This window comes from Lepidochelys olivacea (assembly GCF_965140295.1).
Source record: "Lepidochelys olivacea isolate rLepOli2 genome assembly, chromosome: 22".
Taxonomy (NCBI): Eukaryota; Metazoa; Chordata; order Testudines; family Cheloniidae; genus Lepidochelys; species Lepidochelys olivacea.
Genome location: NC_140432.1, coordinates 679,624 through 700,858, shown reverse-complemented (window position 1 = coordinate 700,858; position 21,235 = coordinate 679,624).

Below are 21,235 nucleotides of genomic sequence, written 5' to 3'. Positions count from 1 at the left end.
CCTGACTAGGGGTCCTATAAAGGTAGCAGCCAGTCAGGCAGCGGCACAGGAGCTAGCAAACAGAGCTGTAAACAGGGGAGTTTGAGTGGGAGTTCTGTTGGAGGAGAAGGTATTCGTGTGTGTTTGGTTTTGTATTGGTAGTATCTGTATGTGTAGAGGCCTGGAGGGGTTTTGTGCTGGGAGAGAAGCTGAGCCCTGATTAGGGGGCGGGGCTTCACTGACTAGGGGTCCTATAAAGGTACCAGACAGTCAGGCAGCGGCACAGACAGCTGCAGCGGCACTGGAGCTAGCAAACAGAGCTGTAAACGGGACTTTGAGTGGGAGTTCTGTTGGAGGAGAAGGCATTTGTGTGTGTGTTTGGTTTTGTATTTGCAGAGGCTTGGAGGGGCTTTGTGCTGGGAGAGAAGCTGAGCCCCGATTAGGGGGCGGGGCTTCACTGACGAGGGGTCCTATAAAGGGAGCAGCCAGTCAGGCAGCAGCACAGACAGCTGCAGCGGCACAGGAGCTAGCAAAGAGAGCTGTAAACAGGGGAGTTTGAGTGGGAGTTCTGTTGGAGGAGAAGGTATTTGTGTGTGCTTGGTTTTGTATTGGTAGTATCTGTATGTGTAGGGGCTTTGTGCTGGGAGAGAAGCTGAGCCCTGATTAGGGGGCGGGGCTTCACTGACTAGGGGTCCTATAAACTTACCAGCCAGTCAGGCAGCGGCACAGACAGCTGCAGCGGCACTGGAGCTAGCAAACAGAGCTGTAAACGGGAGTTTGAGTGGGAGTTCTGTTGGAGGAGAAGGCATTTGTGTGTGTGTTTGGTTTTGTATTGGTGGTATCTGTGTGTGTAGAGGCTTGGAGGGGCTTTGTGCTGGGAGAGAAGCTGAGCCCTGATTAGCGGGCGGGGCTTCACTGACTAGGGGTCTTATAAAGGGAGCAGCCAGTCAGGCGGCAACACAGACAGCTGCAGCGGTACAGGAGCTAGCAAACAGAGCTGTAAACGGGGGAGTTTGAGTGGGACTTCTGTTGGAGGAGAAGGTATTTTTGTGTGTGTTTGGTATTGTATTGGTAGTATCTGTATGTGTAGAGGCTTGGAGGGGCTTTGTGCTGGGAGAGAAGCTGAGCCCTGATTAGGGGGCGGGGCTTCCCTGACTAGGGGTCCTATAAAGGTAGCAGCCAGTCAGGCAACGGCACAGGAGCTAGCAAACAGAGCTGTAAACAGGGGAGTTTCAGTGGGAGTTCTGTTGGAGGAGAAGGTATTTGTGTGTGCTTGGTTTTGTATTGGTAGTATCTGTATGTGTAGGGGCTTTGTGCTGGGAGAGAAGCTGAGCCCTGATTAGGGGGCGGGGCTTCACTGACTAGGGGTCCTATAAAGGTACCAGCCAGTCAGGCAGCGGCACAGACAGCTGCAGTGGCACTGGAGCTAGCAAACAGAGCTGTAAACGGGAGTTTGAGTGGGAGTTCTGTTGGAGGAGAAGGCATTTGTGTGTGTGTTTGGTTTTGTATTGGTGGTATCTGTATGTGTAGAGGCTTGGAGGGTCTTTGTGCTGGGAGATAAGCTGAGCCCTGATTAGGGGGCGGGGCTTCACTGACGAGGGGTCCTATAAAGGGAGCAGCCAGTCAGGCAGCGACACAGACAGCTGCAGCGGTACAGGAGCTAGCAAACAGAGCTGTAAACAGGGGAGTTTGAGTGGGAGTTCTGTTGGAGGAGAAGGTATTTGTGTGTGTTTGGTTTTGTATTGGTAGTATCTGTATGTGTAGGGGCTTTGTGCTGGGAGAAAAGCTGAGCCCTGATTAGGGGGCGGGGCTTCACTGACTAAGGGTCCTATAAAGGTACCAGCCAGTCAGGCAGCGGCACAGACAGCTGCAGCGGCACTGGAGCTAGCAAAGAGAGCTGTAAACAGGGGAGTTTGAGTGGGAGTTCTGTTGGAGGAGAAGGTATTTTTGCGTGTCTTTGGTATTGTATTGGTAGTATCTGTATGTGTAGAGGCTTGGAGGGGCTTTGTGCTGGGAGAGAAGCTGAGCCCTGATTAGGGGGCGGGGCTTCACTGACGAGGGGTCCTATAAAGGGAGCAGCCAGTCAGGCAGCGACACAGACAGCTGCAGCGGTACAGGAGCGAGCAAACAGAGCTGTAAACGGGAGTTTGAGTGGGAGTTCTGTTGGAGGAGAAGGTATTTTTGTGTGTGTTTGGTATTGTATTGGTAGTATCTGTATGTGTAGAGGCTTGGAAGGGCTTTGTGCTGGGAGAGAAGCTGAGCCCTGATTAGGGGGCGGGGCTTCCCTGACTAGGGGTCCTATAAAGGTAGCAGCCAGTCAGGCAGCGGCACAGGAGCTAGCAAACAGAGCTGTAAACAGGGGAGTTTGAGTGGGAGTTCTGTTGGAGGAGAAGGTATTTGTGTGTGTTTGGTTTTGTATTGGTAGTATCTGTATGTGTAGGGGCTTTGTGCTGGGAGAGAAGCCTGGCCCTGATTAGGGGGCGGGGCTTCACTGACGAGGGGTCCTATAAAGGGAGCACCCAGTCAGGCAGCGACACAGACAGCTGCAGCGGTACAGGAGCTAGCAAACAGAGCTGTAAACAGGGGAGTTTGAGTGGGAGTTCTGTTGGAGGAGAAGGTATTTGTGTGTGTTTGGTTTTGTATTGGTAGTATCTGTATGTGTAGCGGCTTTGTGCTGGGAGAAAAGCTGAGCCCTGATTAGGGGGCGGGGCTTCACTGACTAAGGGTCCTATAAAGGTACCAGCCAGTCAGGCAGCGGCACAGACAGCTGCAGCGGCACTGGAGCTAGCAAAGAGAGCTGTAAACAGGGGAGTTTGAGTGGGAGTTCTGTTGGAGGAGAAGGTATTTGTGTGTGTGTGTTTGGTATTGTATTGGTAGTATCTGTATGTGTAGAGGCTTGGAGGGGGTTTGTGCTGGGAGAGAAGCTGAGCCCTGATTAGGGGGCGGGGCTTCACTGACGAGGGGTCCTACAAAGGGAGCAGCCAGTCAGGCAGCGACACAGACAGCTGCAGCGGTACAGGAGCTAGCAAACAAAGCTGTAAACGGGAGTTGGAGTGGGAGTTCTGTTGGAGGAGAAGGTATTTTTGTGTGTGTTTGGTATTGTATTGGTAGTATCTGTATGTGTAGAGGCTTGGAAGGGCTTTGTGCTGGGAGAGAAGCTGAGCCCTGATTAGGGGGCGGGGCTTCCCTGACTAGGGGTCCTATAAAGGTAGCAGCCAGTCAGGCAGCGGCACAGGAGCTAGCAAACAGAGCTGTAAACAGGGGAGTTTGAGTGGGAGTTCTGTTGGAGGAGAAGGTATTTGTGTGTGTTTGGTTTTGTATTGGTAGTATCTGTATGTGTAGGGGCTTTGTGCTGGGAGAGAAGCCTGGCCCTGATTAGGGGGCGGGGCTTCACTGACGAGGGGTCCTATAAAGGGAGCAGCCAGTCAGGCAGCGACACAGACAGCTGCAGCGGTACAGGAGCTAGCAAACAGAGCTGTAAACAGGGGAGTTTGAGTGGGAGTTCTGTTGGAGGAGAAGGTATTTGTGTGTGTTTGGTTTTGTATTGGTAGTATCTGTATGTGTAGGGGCTTTGTGCTGGGAGAAAAGCTGAGCCCTGATAAGGGGGCGGGGCTTCACTGACTATGGGTCCTATAAAGGTACCAGCCAGTCAGGCAGCGGCACAGACAGCTGCAGCTGCACTGGAGCTAGCAAAGAGAGCTGTAAACAGGGGAGTTTGAGTGGGAGTTCTGTTGGAGGAGAAGATATTTGTGTGTGTGTGTTTGGTTTTGTATTGGTGGTATCTGTATGTGTAGAGGCTTGGAGGGTCTTTGTGCTGGGAGAGAAGCTGAGCCCTGATTAGGGGGCGGGGCTTCACTGACTAGGGGTCCTATAAAGGGAGCAGCCAGTCAGGCAGCGACACAGACAGCTGCAGCGGTACAGGAGCTAGCAAACAGAGCTGTAAACGGGAGTTTGAGTGGGAGTTCTGTTGGAGGAGAAGGCATTTGTGTGTGTGTTTGGTTTTGTATTGGTGGTATCTGTATGTGTAGAGGCTTGGAGGGGCTTTGTGTTGGGAGCGAAGCTGAGCCCTTATTAGGGGGCGGGGCTTCCCTGACTAGGGGTCCTATAAAGGTAGCAGCCAGTCAGGCAGCGGCACTGGAGCTAGCAAACAGAGCTGTAAACGGGAGTTTGAGTGGGAGTTCTCTTGGAGGATAAGGCATTTGTGTGTGTGTTTGGTTTTGTATTGGTGGTATCTGTTTGTGTAGAGGCTTGGAGGGGCTTTGTGCTGGGAGAGAAGCTGAGCCCTGATTAGGGGGCGGGGCTTCACTGACTAGGGGTCCTATAAAGGGAGCAGCCAGTCAGGCAGCGACACAGACAGCTGCAGCGGTTCAGGAGCAAGCAAACAGAGCTGTAAACGGGGTAGTTTGAGTGGCAGTTCTGTTGGAGGAGAAGGTATTTGTGTGTGTTTGGTTTTGTGTTGGTGGTATCTGTATGTGTAGGGGCTTTGTGCTGGGAGAGAAGCTGAGCCCTGATTAGGGGGCGGGGCTTCATTGACGAGGTGTCCTATAAAGGGAGCAGCCAGTCAGGCAGCGGAACAGGAGCTAGCAAACAGACCTGTAAACAGGGGAGTTTGAGTGGGAGTTCTGTTGGAGGAGAAGGTATTTGTGTGTGCTTGGTTTTGTATTGGTAGTATCTGTATGTGTAGGGGCTTTGTGCTGGGAGAGAAGCTGAGCCCTGATTAGGGGGCGGGGCTTCACTGACTAGGGGTCCTATAAAGGTACCAGCCAGTCAGGCAGCGGCACAGACAGCTGCAGCGGCACTGGAGCTAGCAAACAGAGCTGTAAACGGGACTTTGAGTGGGAGTTCTGTGGGAGGAGAAGGTATTTGTGTGTGTGTTTGGTTTTGTATTTGTAGAGGCTTGGAGGGGCTTTGTGCTGGGAGAGAAGCTGAGCCCTGAATAGGGGGCGGGGCTTCACTGACGAGGGGTCCTATAAAGGGAGCAGCCAGTCAGGCAGCAGCACAGACAGGTGCAGCGGCACAGGAGCTAGCAAAGAGAGCTGTAAACAGGGGAGTTTGAGTGGGAGTTCTGTTGGAGGAGATGGTATTTGTGTGTGTTTGCTTTTGTATTGGTAGTATCTGTATGTGTAGGGGCTTTGTGCTGGGAGAAAAGCTGAGCCCTGCTTAGGGGGCGGGGCTTCACTGACTAGGGGTTTTATAAAGGTAGCAGCCAGTCAGGCAGCGTCACAGACAGCTGCAGCGGCACAGGAGATAGCAAAGAGAGCTGTAAACAGGGGAGTTTGAGTGGGAGTTCTGTTGGAGGAGAAGGTATTTGTGTGTGTTTGCTTTTGTATTTGTACAGGCTTGGAGGTGCTTTGTGCTGGGAGAGAAGATGAGCCCTGATTAGGGGGCGGGGCTTCCCTGACAAGGGGTCCTATGAAGGTAGCCGCCAGTCAGGCAGCGTCACAGACAGCTGCAGGGGCACAGGAGCTAGCAAACAGAGCTGTAAACAGGGGAGTTTGAGTGGGACTTCTGTTCGAGGAGAAGGTATTTTTGTGTGTGTTTGGTATTGTATTGGTGGTATATGTATGTGTAGAGGCTTGGAGGGGCTTTGTGCTGGGAGAGAAGATGAGCCCTGATTAGGGGGCGGGGCTTCACTGACTAGGGGTCCTCTAAAGGGAGCAGCCAGTCAGGCGGCGGCACGGACAGCTGCAGCGGTACAGGAGCTAGCAAACAGAGCTGTAAACAGGGGAGTTTGAGTGGGACTTCTGTTCGAGGAGAAGGTATTTTTGTGTGTGTTTGGTTTTGTGTTGGTGGTATCTGTATGTGTAGGGGCTTTGTGCTGGGAGAGAAGCTGAGCCCTGATTAGGGGGCGGGGCTTCACTGACGAGGGGTCCTATAAAGGGAGCAGCCAGTCAGGCAGCGACACAGACAGCTGCAGCGGTACAGGAGCTAGCAAACAGAGCTGTAAACGGGAGTTTGAGTGGGAGTTCTGTTGGAGGAGAAGGTATTTTTGTGTGTGTTTGGTATTGTATTGGTAGTATCTGTATGTGTAGAGGCTTGGAAGGGCTTTGTGCTGGGAGAGAAGCTGAGCCCTGATTAGGGGGCGGGGCTTCCCTGACTAGGGGTCCTATAAAGGTAGCAGCCAGTCAGGCAGCGGCACAGGAGCTAGCAAACAGAGCTGTAAACAGGGGAGTTTGAGTGGGAGTTCTGTTGGAGGAGAAGGTATTTGTGTGTGTTTGGTTTTGTATTGGTAGTATCTGTATGTGTAGGGGCTTTGTGCTGGGAGAGAAGCCTGGCCCTGATTAGGGGGCGGGGCTTCACTGACGAGGGGTCCTATAAAGGGAGCAGCCAGTCAGGCAGCGACACAGACAGCTGCAGCGGTACAGGAGCAAGCAAACAGAGCTGTAAACGGGGTAGTTTGAGTGGCAGTTCTGTTGGAGGAGAAGGTATTTGTGTGTGTTTGGTTTTGTGTTGGTGGTATCTGTATGTGTAGGGGCTTTGTGCTGGGAGAGAAGCTGAGCCCTGATTAGGGGGCGGGGCTTCATTGACGAGGTGTCCTATAAAGGGAGCAGCCAGTCAGGCAGCGGAAAAGGAGCTAGCAAACAGAGCTGTAAACAGGGGAGTTTGAGAGGGAGTTCTGTTGGAGGAGAAGGTATTTGTGTGTGTGTGTTTGGTTTTGTATTGGTATTATCTGTATGTGTCGGGGCTTTGTGCTGGGAGAGAAGCTGAGCCCCGGTTAGGGGGCGGGGCTTGACTGATAAGGGGTCCTATAAAGGTAGCAGCCAGTCAGGCAGCGGCACAGACAGCTGCAGCGGCACAGGAGCTAGCAAACAGAGCTGTAAACAGGGGAGTTTGAGTGGGAGTTCTGTTGGAGGAGAAGGTATTTGTGTGTGTTTGTTTGGTTTTGTATTGTTAGTATCTGTATGTGCAGGGGCTTTGTGCTGGGAGAGAAGCTGAGCGGTTATTAGGGGGCGGGGCTTCCCTGACTAGGGGTCCTATAAAGGTAGCAGCCAGTCAGGCAGCGGCACAGGAGCTAGCAAACAGAGCTGTAAACAGGGGAGTTTGAGTGGGAGTTCTGTTGGAGGAGAAGGTATTAGTGTGTGTTTGGTTTTGTATTGGTAGTATCTGTATGTGTAGAGGCCTGGAGGGGTTTTGTGCTGGGAGAGAAGCTGAGCCCTGATTAGGGGTCGGGGCTTCCCTGACTAGGGATCCTATAAAAGTAGCAGCCAGTCAGGCAACGGCACAGGAGCTAGCAAACAGACCTGTAAACAGGGGAGTTTGAGTGGGAGTTCTGTTGGAGGAGAAGGTATTTGTGTGTGCTTGGTTTTGTATTGGTAGTATCTGTATGTGTAGGGGCTTTGTGCTGGGAGACAAGCTGAGCCCTGATTAGGGGGCGGGGCTTCACTGAGTAGGGGTCCTATAAAGGTACCATCCAGTCAGGCAGCGGCACAGACAGCTGCAGCGGCACTGGAGCTAGCAAACAGAGCTGTAAACGGGAGTTTGAGTGGGAGTTCTGTTGGAGGAGAAGGCATTTGTGTGTGTGTTTGGTTTTGTATTGGTGGTATCTGTGTGTGTAGAGGCTTGGAGGGGCTTTGTGCTGGGAGAGAAGCTGAGCCCTGATTAGGGGGCGGGGCTTCACTGACTAGGGGTCCTATAAAGGGAGCAGCCAGTCAGGCAGCGACACAGACAGCTGCAGCGGTACAGGAGCGAGCAAACAGAGCTGTAAACGGGGGAGTTTGAGTGGGACTTCTGTTGGAGGAGAAGGTATTTTTGTGTGTGTTTGGTATTGTATTGGTAGTATCTGTATGTGTAGAGGCTTGGAGGGGCTTTGTGCTGGGAGAGAAGCTGAGCCCTGATTAGGGGGCGGGGCTTCCCTGACTAGGGGTCCTATAAAGGTAGCAGCCAGTCAGGCAGCGGCACAGGAGCTAGCAAACAGAGCTGTAAACAGGGGAGTTTGAGTGGGAGTTCTGTTGGAGGAGAAGGTATTTGTGTGTGTTTGGTTTTGTATTGGTAGTATCTGTATGTGTAGGGGCTTTGTGCTGGGAGAGAACCCTGGCCCTGATTAGGGGGCGGGGCTTCACTGACGAGGGGTCCTATAAAGGGAGCAGCCAGTCAGGCAGCGACACAGACAGCTGCAGCGGTACAGGAGCTAGCAAACAGAGCTGTAAACAGGGGAGTTTGAGTGGGAGTTCTGTTGGAGGAGAAGGTATTTGTGTGTGTTTGGTTTTGTATTGGTAGTATCTGTATGTGTAGCGGCTTTGTGCTGGGAGAAAAGCTGAGCCCTGATTAGGGGGCGGGGCTTCACTGACTAAGGGTCCTATAAAGGTACCAGCCAGTCAGGCAGCGGCACAGACAGCTGCAGCTGCACTGGAGCTAGCAAAGAGAGCTGTAAACAGGGGAGTTTGAGTGGGAGTTCTGTTGGAGGAGAAGGTATTTGTGTGTGTGTGTTTGGTATTGTATTGGTAGTATCTGTATGTGTAGAGGCTTGGAGGGGGTTTGTGCTGGGAGAGAAGCTGAGCCCTGATTAGGGGGCGGGGCTTCACTGACGAGGGGTCCTATAAAGGGAGCAGCCAGTCAGGCAGCGACACAGACAGCTGCAGCGGTACAGGAGCTAGCAAACAGAGCTGTAAACGGGAGTTTGAGTGGGAGTTCTGTTGGAGGAGAAGGTATTTTTGTGTGTGTTTGGTATTGTATTGGTAGTATCTGTATGTGTAGAGGCTTGGAAGGGCTTTGTGCTGGGAGAGAAGCTGAGCCCTGATTAGGGGGCGGGGCTTCCCTGACTAGGGGTCCTATAAAGGTAGCAGCCAGTCAGGCAGCGGCACAGGAGCTAGCAAACAGAGCTGTAAACAGGGGAGTTTGAGTGGGAGTTCTGTTGGAGGAGAAGGTATTTGTGTGTGTTTGGTTTTGTATTGGTAGTATCTGTATGTGTAGGGGCTTTGTGCTGGGAGAGAAGCCTGGCCCTGATTAGGGGGCGGGGCTTCACTGACGAGGGGTCCTATAAAGGGAGCAGCCAGTCAGGCAGCGACACAGACAGCTGCAGCGGTACAGGAGCTAGCAAACAGAGCTGTAAACGGGAGTTTGAGTGGGAGTTCTGTTGGAGGAGAAGGCATTTGTGTGTGTTTGGTTTTGTATTGGTGGTATCTGTATGTGTAGAGGCTTGGAGGGGCTTTGTGTTGGGAGCGAAGCTGAGCCCTTATTAGGGGGCGGGGCTTCCCGGACTAGGGGTCCTATAAAGGTAGCAGCCAGTCAGGCAGCGGCACTGGAGCTAGCAAACAGAGCTGTAAACGGGAGTTTGAGTGGGAGTTCTCTTGGAGGATAAGGCATTTGTGTGTGTGTTTGGTTTTGTATTGGTGGTATCTGTTTGTGTAGAGGCTTGGAGGGGCTTTGTGCTGGGAGAGAAGCTGAGCCCTGATTAGGGGGCGGGGCTTCACTGACTAGGGGTCCTATAAAGGGAGCAGCCAGTCAGGCAGCGACACAGACAGCTGCAGCGGTACAGGAGCAAGCAAACAGAGCTGTAAACGGGGTAGTTTGAGTGGCAGTTCTGTTGGAGGAGAAGGTATTTGTGTGTGTTTGGTTTTGTGTTGGTGGTATCTGTATGTGTAGGGGCTTTGTGCTGGGAGAGAAGCTGAGCCCTGATTAGGGGGCGGGGCTTCATTGACGAGGGGTCCTATAAAGGGAGCAGCCAGTCAGGCAGCGGAAAAGGAGCTAGCAAACAGAGCTGTAAACAGGGGAGTTTGAGAGGGAGTTCTGTTGGAGGAGAAGGTATTTGTGTGTGTTTGTTTGGTTTTGTATTGTTAGTATCTGTATGTGCAGGGGCTTTGTGCTGGGAGAGAAGCTGAGCCGTTATTAGGGGGCGGGGCTTCCCTGACTAGGGGTCCTATAAAGGTAGCAGCCAGTCAGGCAGCGGCACAGGAGCTAGCAAACAGAGCTGTAAACAGGGGAGTTTGAGTGGGAGTTCTGTTGGAGGAGAAGGTATTTGTGTGTGTTTGGTTTTGTATTGGTAGTATCTGTATGTGTAGAGGCCTGGAGGGGTTTTGTGCTGGGAGAGAAGCTGAGCCCTGATTAGGGGGCGGGGCTTCCCTGACTAGGGGTCCTATAAAAGTAGCAGCCAGTCAGGCAACGGCACAGGAGCTAGCAAACAGACCTGTAAACAGGGGAGTTTGAGTGGGAGTTCTGTTGGAGGAGAAGGTATTTGTGTGTGCTTGGTTTTGTATTGGTAGTATCTGTATGTGTAGGGGCTTTGTGCTGGGAGAGAAGCTGAGCCCTGCTTAGGGGGCGGGGCTTCACTGACTAGGGGTCCTATAAAGGTAGCAGCCAGTCAGGCAGCGTCACAGACAGCTGCAGCGGCACAGGAGCTAGCAAAGAGAGCTGTAAACAGGGGAGTTTGAGTGGGAGTTCTGTTGGAGGAGAAGGTATTTGTGTGTGTTTGCTTTTGTATTTGTACAGGCTTGGAGGGGCTTTGTGCTGGGAGAGAAGATGAGCCCTGATTAGGGGGCGGGGCTTCCCTGACTAGGGGTCCTATGAAGGTAGCCGCCAGTCAGGCAGCGTCACAGACAGCTGCAGGGGCACAGGAGCTTGCAAACAGAGCTGTAAACAGGGGAGTTTGAGTGGGACTTCTGTTCGAGGAGAAGGTATTTTTGTGTGTGTTTGGTATTGTATTGGTGGTATATGTATGTGTAGAGGCTTTGTGCTGGGAGAGAAGCTGAGCCCTGATTAGGGGGCGGGGCTTCACTGACTAGGGGTCCTATAAAGGAAGCAGCCAGTCAGGCAGCGACACAGACAGCTGCAGCGGTACAGGAGCAAGCAAACAGAGCTGTAAACAGGGGAGTTTGAGTGGGAGTTCTGTTGGAGGAGAAGGTGTTCGTGTGTGTGTTTGGTCTTGTATTGGTGGTATCTGCATGTGTAGAGGCTTGGAGGGGCTTTGTGCTGGGAGTGAAGCTGAGACCTGATTAGGGGGCGGGGCATCACTGACAAGGGGTCCTATAAAGGTAGCAGCCAGTCAGGCAGCGTAACAGGAGCTAGCAAACAGAGCTGTAAACAGGGGAGTTTGAGAGCGAGTTCTGTTGGAGGAGAAGGTATTTGTGTGTGTTTGTTTGGTTTTGTATTGTTAGTATCTGTATGTGCAGGGGCTTTGTGCTGGGAGAGAAGCTGAGCCCTTATTAGGGGGCGGGGCTTCCCTGACTAGGGGTCCTATAAAGGTAGCAGCCACTCAGGCAGCGGCACAGGAGCTAGCAAACAGAGCTGTAAACAGGGGAGTTTGAGTGGGAGTTCTGTTGGAGGAGAAGGTATTTGTGTGTGTTTGGTTTTGTATTGGTAGTATCTGTATGTGTAGAGGCCTGGAGGGGTTTTGTGCTGGGAGAGAAACTGAGCCCTGATTAGGGGGCGGGGCTTCACTGACTAGGGGTCCTATAAAAGTAGCAGCCAGTCAGGCAACGGCACAGGAGCTAGCAAACAGAGCTGTAAACAGGGGAGTTTGAGTGGGAGTTCTGTTGGAGGAGAAGGTATTTGTGTGTGTTTGGTTTTGTATTGGTAGTATCTGTATGTGTAGAGGCCTGGAGGGGCTTTGTGCTGGGAGAGAAGCTGAGCCCTGATTAGGGGGCGGGGCTTCACTGACTAGGGGTCTTATAAAGGGAGCAGCCAGTCAGGCAGCAACACAGACAGCTGCAGCGGTACAGGAGCTAGCAAACAGAGCTGTAAACGGGGTAGTTTGAGTGGGAGTTCTGTGGGAGGAGAAGGTATTTGTGTGTGTTTGTTTTTGTGTTGGTGGTATCTGTATGTGTAGGGGCTTTGTGCTGGGAGAGAAGCTGAGCCCTGATTAGGGGGCGGGGCTTCACTGACGAGGGGTCCTATAAAGGGAGCAGCCAGTCAGGCAGCAACACAGACAGCTGCAGCGGTACAGGAGCTAGCAAACAGAGCTGTAAACAGGGGAGTTTGAGTGGGACTTCTGTTGGAGGAGAAGGTATTTTTGTGTGTGTTTGGTATTGTATTGGTAGTATCTGTTTGTGTAGAGGCTTGGAGGGGCTTTGTGCTGGGAGAGAAGCTGAGCCCTGATTAGGGCGCGGGGCTTCCCTGACTAGGGGTCCTATAAAGGTAGCAGCCAGTCAGGCAGCGGCACAGGAGCTAGCAAACAGACCTGTAAACAGGGGAGTTTGAGTGGGAGTTCTGTTGGAGGAGAAGGTATTTGTGTGTGTTTGGTTTTGTATTGGTAGTATCTGTATGTGTAGGGGCTTTGTGCTGGGAGAGAAGCCTGGCCCTGATTAGGGGGCGGGGCTTCACTGACGAGGGGTCCTATAAAGGGAGCCCCCAGTCAGGCAGCGACACAGACAGCTGCAGCGGTACAGGAGCTAGCAAACAGAGCTGTAAACAGGGGAGTTTGAGTGGGAGTTCTGTTGGAGGAGAAGGTATTTTTGTGTGTGTTTGGTATTGTATTGGTAGTATCTGTATGTGTAGAGGCTTGGAAGGGCTTTGTGCTGGGAGAGAAGCTGAGCCCTGATTAGGGGGCGGGGCTTCCCTGACTAGGGGTCCTATAAAGGTAGCAGCCAGTCAGGCAGCGGCACAGGAGCTAGCAAACAGAGCTGTAAACAGGGGAGTTTGAGTGGGAGTTCTGTTGGAGGAGAATATTTGTGTTTGTTTGGTTTTGTATTGGTAGTATCTGTATGTGTAGGGGCTTTGTGCTGGGAGAGAAGCTGAGCCCTGATTAGGGGGCGGGGCTTCACTGACGAGGGGTCCTATAAAGGGAGCAGCCAGTCAGGCAGCGACAGACAGCTGCAGCGGTACAGGAGCAAGCAAACAGAGCTGTAAACGGGGTAGTTTGAGTGGTAGTTCTGTTGGAGGAGAAGGTATTTGTGTGTGTTTGGTTTTGTGTTGGTGGTATCTGTATGTGTAGGGGCTTTGTGCTGGGAGAGAAGCTGAGCCCTGATTAGGGGGCGGGGCTTCATTGACGAGGGGTCCTATAAAGGGAGCAGCCAGTCAGGCAGCGGAACAGGAGCTAGCAAACAGAGCTGTAAACAGGGGAGTTTGAGAGGGAGTTCTTTTGGAGGAGAAGGTATTTGTGTGTGTGTGTTTGGTTTTGTATTGGTAGTATCTGTATGTGAAGGGGCTTTGTGCTGGGAGAGAAGCTGAGCCCTGGTTAGGGGGCGGGGCTTGACTGATAAGGGGTCCTATAAAGGTAGCAGCCAGTCAGGCAGCGGCACAGACAGCTGCAGCGGCAGAGGAGCTAGCAAACAGAGCTGTAAACAGGGGAGTTTGAGTGGGAGTTCTGTTGGAGGAGAAGGTATTTGTGTGTGTTTGTTTGGTTTTGTATTGTTAGTATCTGTATGTGCAGGGGCTTTGTGCTGGGAGAGAAGCTGAGCCGTTATTAGGGGGCGGGGCTTCCCTGACTAGGGGTCCTATAAAGGTAGCAGCCAGTCAGGCAGCGGCACAGGAGCTAGCAAACAGAGCTGTAAACAGGGGAGTTTGAGTGGGAATTCTGTTGGAGGAGAAGGTATTTGTGTGTGTTTGGTTTTGTATTGGTAGTATCTGTATGTGCAGAGGCCTGGAGGGGTTTTGTGCTGGGAGAGAAGCTGAGCCCTGATTAGGGGGCGGGGCTTCCCTGACTAGGGGTCCTATAAAAGTAGCAGCCAGTCAGGCAACGGCACAGGAGCTAGCAAACAGACGTGTAAACAGGGGAGTTTGAGTGGGAGTTCTGTTGGAGGAGAAGGTATTTGTGTGTGCTTGGTTTTGTATTGGTAGTATCTGTATGTGTAGGGGCTTTGTGCTGGGAGAGAAGCTGAGCCCTGATTAGGGGGCGGGGCTTCACTGACTAGGGGTCCTATAAAGGGAGCAGCCAGTCAGGCAGCGACACAGACAGCTGCAGCGGTACAGGAGCTAGCAAACAGAGCTGTAAACGGGGTAGTTTGAGTTGGAGTTCTGTGGTTGGAGAAGATATTTGTGTGTGTGTTTGGTTTTGTATTTGTAGAGGCTTGGAGTGGCTTTGTGCTGGGAGAGAAGCTGAGCCCTGATTAGGGGGCGGGGCTTCACTGACGAGGGGTCCTATAAAGGGAGCAGCCAGTCAGGCAGCAGCACAGACAGCTGCAGCGGCACAGGAGCTAGCAAAGAGAGCTGTAAACAGGGGAGTTTGAGTGGGAGTTCTGTTGGAGGAGAAGGTATTTGTGTGTGTTTGCTTTTGTATTTGTACAGGCTTGGAGGGGCTTTGTGCTGGGAGAGAAGATGAGCCATGATTAGGGGGCGGGGCTTCCCTGACTAGGGGTCCTATGAAGGTAGCCGCCAGTCAGGCAGCGTCACAGACAGCTGCAGGGGCACAGGAGCTAGCAAACAGAGCTGTAAACAGGGGAGTTTGAGTGGGAGTTCTGTTGGAGGAGAAGGCATTTGTGTGTGTGTTTGGTTTTGTATTGGTGGTATCTGTATGTGTAGAGGCTTGGAGGGGCTTTGTGCTGGGAGAGAAGATGAGCCCTGATTAGGGGGCGGGGCTTCACTGACTAGGGGTCCTATAAAGGGAGCAGCCAGTCAGGCGGCGGCACGGACAGCTGCAGCGGTACAGGAGCTAGCAAACAGAGCTATAAACAGGGGAGTTTGAGTGGGAGTTCTGTTGGAGAAGAAGGTATTTGTGTGTGTTTGGTTTTGTATTGGTAGCATCTGTATGTGTAGGGGCTTTGTGCTGGGAGAGAAGCTGAGCCCTGATTAGGGGGCGGGGCTTCACTGACTAGGGGTCCTATAAAGGGAGCAGCCAGTCAGGCGGCGGCACGGACAGCTGCAGCGGCACAGGAGCTAGCAAACAGAGCTGTAAACAGGGGAGTTTGAGTGGGAATTCTGTTGGAGGAGAAGGTATTTGTGTGTGTTTGGTTTTGTATTGGTAGTATCTGTATGTGTAGGGGCTTGGAGGGACTTTGTGCTGGGAGAAAAGCTGAGCCCTGATTAGGGGGCGGGGCTTCACTGACTAGGGTTCCTATAAAGGTAGCAGCCAGTCAGGCAGCGGCACAGACAGCTGCAGCGGCACAGGAGCGAGCAAACAGAGCTGTAAACAGGGGAGTTTGAGTGGGAGTTCTGTTGAAGGAGAAGGCATTTGTGTGTGTGTTTGGTTTTGTATTGGTGGTATCTGTGTGTGTAGAGGCTTGGAGGGGCTTTGTGCTGGGAGAGAAGCTGAGCCCTGATTAGGGGGCGGGGCTTCACTGACTAGGGGTCCTATAAAGGGAGCAGCCAGGCAGGCAGCGACACAGACAGCTGCAGCGGTACAGGAGCTAGCAAAAAGAGCTTTAAACGAGGTAGTTTGAGTGGGAGTTCTGTGGGAGGAGAAGGTATTTGTGTGTGTGTTTGGTTTTGTATTTGTAGAGGCTTGGAGGGGCTTTGTGCTGGGAGAGAAGCTGAGCCCTGATTAGGGGGCGGGGCTTCACTGACGAGGGGTCCTATAAAGGGAGCAGCCAGTCAGGCAGCGGCACAGACAGCTGCAGCGGCACTGGAGCTAGCAAAGAGAGCTGTAAACAGGGGAGTTTGAGTGGGAGTTCTGTTGGAGGAGAAGGTATTTGTGTGTGTTTGGTTTTGTATTGGTAGTATCTGTATGTGTAGGGGCTTTGTGCTGGGAGAAAAGCTGAGCCCTGATTAGGGGGCGGGGCTTCACTGACTAAGGTTCCTATAAAGGTACCAACCAGTCAGGCAGCGGCACAGACAGCTGCAGCGGCACTGGAGCTAGCAAAGAGAGCTGTAAACAGGGGAGTTTGAGTGGGAGTTCTGTTGGAGGAGAAGGCATTTTTGTGTGTGTTTGGTTTTGTATTGGTGGTATCTGTTTGTGTAGAGGCTTGGAGGGGCTTTGTGCTGGGAGAGAAGATGAGCCCTGATTAGCGGGCGGGGCTTCGCTGATTAGGGGTCCTATGAACGTAGCCGCCAGTCAGGCAGCGTCACAGACAGCTGCAGGGGCACAGGAGGTAGCAAACAGAGCTCTAAACAGGGGAGTTTGAGTGGGAGTTCCGTTGGAAGAGAAGGTATTTGTGTGTGTTTGGTTTTGTATTGCTAGTATCTGTATGTGTAGGGGCTTTGTGCTGGGAGAAAAGCTGAGCCCTGCTTAGGGGGCGGGGCTTCACTGACTAGGGGTCCTATAAAGGTAGCAGCCAGTCAGGCAGCAGCACAGACAGCTGCAGCGGCACAGGAGCTAGCAAAGAGAGCTGTAAACAGGGGAGTTTGAGTGAGAGTTCTGTTGGAGGAGAAGGTATTTGTGTGTGTTTGCTTTTGTATTTGTACAGGCTTGGAGGGGCTTTGTGCTGGGAGAGAAGATGAGCCATGATTAGGGGGCGGGGCTTCCCTGACTAGGGGTCCTATGAAGGTAGCCGCCAGTCAGGCAGCGTCACAGACAGCTGCAGGGGCACAGGAGCTAGCAAACAGAGCTGTGAACAGGGGAGTTTGAGTGGGAGTTCTGTTGGAGGAGAAGGTATTTGTGTGTGTGCGTTTTTGTATTGGTAGTATCTGTATGTGTAGAGGCTTTGAGGGGCTTTGTGCTGGGAGAGAAGCTGAGCCCTGATTAGGGGGCGGGGCTTCACTGACTACGGGTCCTATAAAGGTAGCAGCCAGTCAGGCAGCGGCACAGACAGCTGCAGCGGCACAGGAGGTAGCAAACAGAGCTCTAAACAGGGGAGTTTGAGTGGGAGTTCTGTTGGAGGAGAAGGTATTTGTGTGTGTTTTTGTATTGGTAGTATTTGTATGTGTAGAGGCTTGAAGGGGCTTTGTGCTGGGAGAGAAGCTTAGCCCTGATTAGGGGGCGGGGCTTCACTGACTAGGGGTCCTATAAATGTAGCAGCCAGTCAGGCAGCGGAACAGGAGCTAGCAAACAGAGCTGTAAACGGGAGTTTGAGTGGGAGTTCTCTTGGAGGATAAGGCATTTGTGTGTGTGTTTGGTTTTGTATTGGTGGTATCTGTTTGTGTAGAGGCTTGGAGGGGCTTTGTGCTGGGAGAGAAGATGAGCCCTGATTAGCGGGCGGGGCTTCGCTGATTAGGGGTCCTATGAAGGTAGCCGCCAGTCAGGCAGCGTCACAGACACCTGCAGGGGCATAGGAGCTAGCAAACAGAGCTGTAAACAGGGGAGTTTGAGTGGGAGTTCTGTTGGAGGAGAAGGTATTTGTGTGTGTTTGGTTTTGTGTTGGTAGTATCTGTATGTGTAGGGGCTTTGTGCTGGGAGAGAAGCTGAGCCCTGATTAGGGGGCGGGGCTTCACTGACTAGGGGTCCTATAAAGGGAGCAGCCAGTCAGGCAGCGACACAGACAGCTGCAGCGGTACAGGAGCAAGCAAACAGAGCTGTAAACGGGGTAGTTTGAGTGGCAGTTCTGTTGGAGGAGAAGGTATTTGTGTGTGTTTGGTTTTGTGTTGGTGGTATCTGTATGTGTAGGGGCTTTGTGCTGGGAGAGAAGCTGAGCCCTGGTTAGGGGGCGGGGCTTGACTGATAAGGGGTCCTATAAAGGGAGCAGCCAGTCAGGCAGCGGCACAGACAGCTGCAGTGGCACAGGAGCTAGCAAACAGAGCTGTAAACAGGGGAGTTTGAGTGGGAGTTCTGTTGGAGGAGAAGGTATTTGTGTGTGTTTGTTTGGTTTTGTATTGTTAGTATCTGTATGTGCAGGGGCTTTGTGCTGGGAGAGAAGCTGAGCCGTTATTAGGGGGCGGGTCTTCCCTGACTAGGGGTCCTATAAAGGTAGCAGCCAGTCAGGCAGCGGCACAGGAGCTAGCAAACAGAGCTGTAAACAGGGGAGTTTGAGTGGGAGTTCTGTTGGAGGAGAAGGTATTTGTGTGTGTTTGGTTTTGTATTGGTAGTATCTGTATGTGTAGAGGCCTGGAGGGGTTTTGTGCTGGGAGAGAAGCTGAGCCCTGATTAGGGGGCGGGGCTTCCCTGACTAGGGGTCCTATAAAAGTAGCAGCCAGTCAGGCAACGGCACAGGAGCTAGCAAACAGAGCTGTAAACGGGGTAGTTTGAGTGGGAGTTCTGTGGGAGGAGAAGGTATTTGTGTGTGTGTTTGGTTTTGTATTTGTAGAGGCTTGGAGGGGCTTTGTGCTGGGAGAGAAGCTGAGCTCTGCTTAGGGGGCGGGGCTTCACTGACTAGGGGTCCTATAAAGGTAGCAGCCAGTCAGGCAGCAGCACAGACAGCTGCAGCGGCACAGGAGCTAGCAAAGAGAGCTGTAAACAGGGGAGTTTGAGTGGGAGTTCTGTTGGAGGAGAAGGTATTTGTGTGTGTTTGCTTTTGTATTTGTACAGGCTTAGAGGGGCTTTGTGCTGGGAGAGAAGATGAGCCCTGATTAGGGGGCGGGGCTTCCCTGACTAGGGGTCCTATGAAGGTAGCCGCCAGTCAGGCAGCGTCACAGACAGCTGCAGGGGCACAGGAGCTAGCAAACAGAGCTGTAAACAGGGGAGTTTGAGTGGGAGTTCTGTTGGAGGAGAAGGCATTTGTGTGTGTGTTTGGTTTTGTATTGGTGGTATATGTATGTGTAGAGGCCTGGAGGGGTTTTGTGCTGGGAGAGAAACTGAGCCCTGATTAGGGGGCGGGGCTTCACTGACTAGGGGTCCTATAAAAGTAGCAGCCAGTCAGGCAACGGCACAGGAGCTAGCAAACAGAGCTGTAAACAGGGGAGTTTGAGTGGGAGTTCTGTTGGAGGAGAAGGTATTTGTGTGTGTTTGGTTTTGTATTGGTAGTATCTGTATGTGTAGAGGCCTGGAGGGGCTTTGTGCTGGGAGAGAAGCTGAGCCCTGATTAGGGGGCGGGGCTTCACTGACTAGGGGTCTTATAAAGGGAGCAGCCAGTCAGGCAGCAACACAGACAGCTGCAGCGGTACAGGAGCTAGCAAACAGAGCTGTAAACGGGGTAGTTTGAGTGGGAGTTCTGTGGGAGGAGAAGGTATTTGTGTGTGTTTGTTTTTGTGTTGGTGGTATCTGTATGTGTAGGGGCTTTGTGCTGGGAGAGAAGCTGAGCCCTGATTAGGGGGCGGGGCTTCACTGACGAGGGGTCCTATAAAGGGAGCAGCCAGTCAGGCAGCAACACAGACAGCTGCAGCGGTACAGGAGCTAGCAAACAGAGCTGTAAACAGGGGAGTTTGAGTGGGACTTCTGTTGGAGGAGAAGGTATTTTTGTGTGTGTTTGGTATTGTATTGGTAGTATCTGTTTGTGTAGAGGCTTGGAGGGGCTTTGTGCTGGGAGAGAAGCTGAGCCCTGATTAGGGCGCGGGGCTTCCCTGACTAGGGGTCCTATAAAGGTAGCAGCCAGTCAGGCAGCGGCACAGGAGCTAGCAAACAGACCTGTAAACAGGGGAGTTTGAGTGGGAGTTCTGTTGGAGGAGAAGGTATTTGTGTGTGTTTGGTTTTGTATTGGTAGTATCTGTATGTGTAGGGGCTTTGTGCTGGGAGAGAAGCCTGGCCCTGATTAGGGGGCGGGGCTTCACTGACGAGGGGTCCTATAAAGGGAGCCCCCAGTCAGGCAGCGACACAGACAGCTGCAGCGGTACAGGAGCTAGCAAACAGAGCTGTAAACAGGGGAGTTTGAGTGGGAGTTCTGTTGGAGGAGAAGGTATTTTTGTGTGTGTTTGGTATTGTATTGGTAGTATCTGTATGTGTAGAGGCTTGGAAGGGCTTTGTGCTGGGAGAGAAGCTGAGCCCTGATTAGGGGGCGGGGCTTCCCTGACTAGGGGTCCTATAAAGGTAGCAGCCAGTCAGGCAGCGGCACAGGAGCTAGCAAACAGAGCTGTAAACAGGGGAGTTTGAGTGGGAGTTCTGTTGGAGGAGAAGATATTTGTGTTTGTTTGGTTTTGTATTGGTAGTATCTGTATGTGTAGGGGCTTTGTGCTGGGAGAGAAGCTGAGCCCTGATTAGGGGGCGGGGCTTCACTGACGAGGGGTCCTATAAAGGGAGCAGCCAGTCAGGCAGCGACAGACAGCTGCAGCGGTACAGGAGCAAGCAAACAGAGCTGTAAACGGGGTAGTTTGAGTGGTAGTTCTGTTGGAGGAGAAGGTATTTGTGTGTGTTTGGTTTTGTGTTGGTGGTATCTGTATGTGTAGGGGCTTTGTGCTGGGAGAGAAGCTGAGCCCTGATTAGGGGGCGGGGCTTCATTGACGAGGGGTCCTATAAAGGGAGCAGCCAGTCAGGCAGCGGAACAGGAGCTAGCAAACAGAGCTGTAAACAGGGGAGTTTGAGAGGGAGTTCTTTTGGAGGAGAAGGTATTTGTGTGTGTTTGGTTTTGTGTTGGTAGTATCTGTATGTGTAGGGGCTTTGTGCTGGGAGAGAAGCTGAGCCCTGATTAGGGGGCGGGGCTTCACTGACTAGGGGTCCTATAAAGGGAGCAGCCAGTCAGGCAGCGACACAGACAGCTGCAGCGGTACAGGAGCAAGCAAACAGAGCTGTAAACGGGGTAGTTTGAGTGGCAGTTCTGTTGGAGGAGAAGGTATTTGTGTGTGTTTGGTTTTGTGTTGGTGGTATCTGTATGTGTAGGGGCTTTGTGCTGGGAGAGAAGCTGAGCCCTGGTTAGGGGGCGGGGCTTGACTGATAAGGGGTCCTATAAAGGGAGCAGCCAGTCAGGCAGCGGCACAGACAGCTGCAGTGGCACAGGAGCTAGCAAACAGAGCTGTAAACAGGGGAGTTTGAGTGGGAGTTCTGTTGGAGGAGAAGGTATTTGTGTGTGTTTGTTTGGTTTTGTATTGTTAGTATCTGTATGTGCAGGGGCTTTGTGCTGGGAGAGAAGCTGAGCCGTTATTAGGGGGCGGGTCTTCCCTGACTAGGGGTCCTATAAAGGTAGCAGCCAGTCAGGCAGCGGCACAGGAGCTAGCAAACAGAGCTGTAAACAGGGGAGTTTGAGTGGGAGTTCTGTTGGAGGAGAAGGTATTTGTGTGTGTTTGGTTTTGTATTGGTAGCATCTGTATGTGTAGGGGCTTTGTGCTGGGAGAGAAGCTGAGCCCTGATTAGGGGGCGGGGCTTCACTGACTAGGGGTCCTATAAAGGGAGCAGCCAGTCCGGCGGCGGCACGGACAGCTGCAGCGGCACAGGAGCTAGCAAAAAGAGCTGTAAACGAGGTAGTTTGAGTGGGAGTTCTGTGGGAGGAGAAGGTATTTGTGTGTGTGTTTGGTTTTGTATTTGTAGAGGCTTGGAGGGGCTTTGTGCTGGGAGAGAAGCTGAGCCCTGATTAGGGGGCGGGGCTTCACTGACGAGGGGTCCTATAAAGGGAGCAGCCAGTCAGGCAGCGACACAGACAGCTGCAGCGGTACAGGAGCTAGCAAACAGAGCTGTAAACGGGGTAGTTTGAGTGGGAGTTCTGTTGGAGGAGAA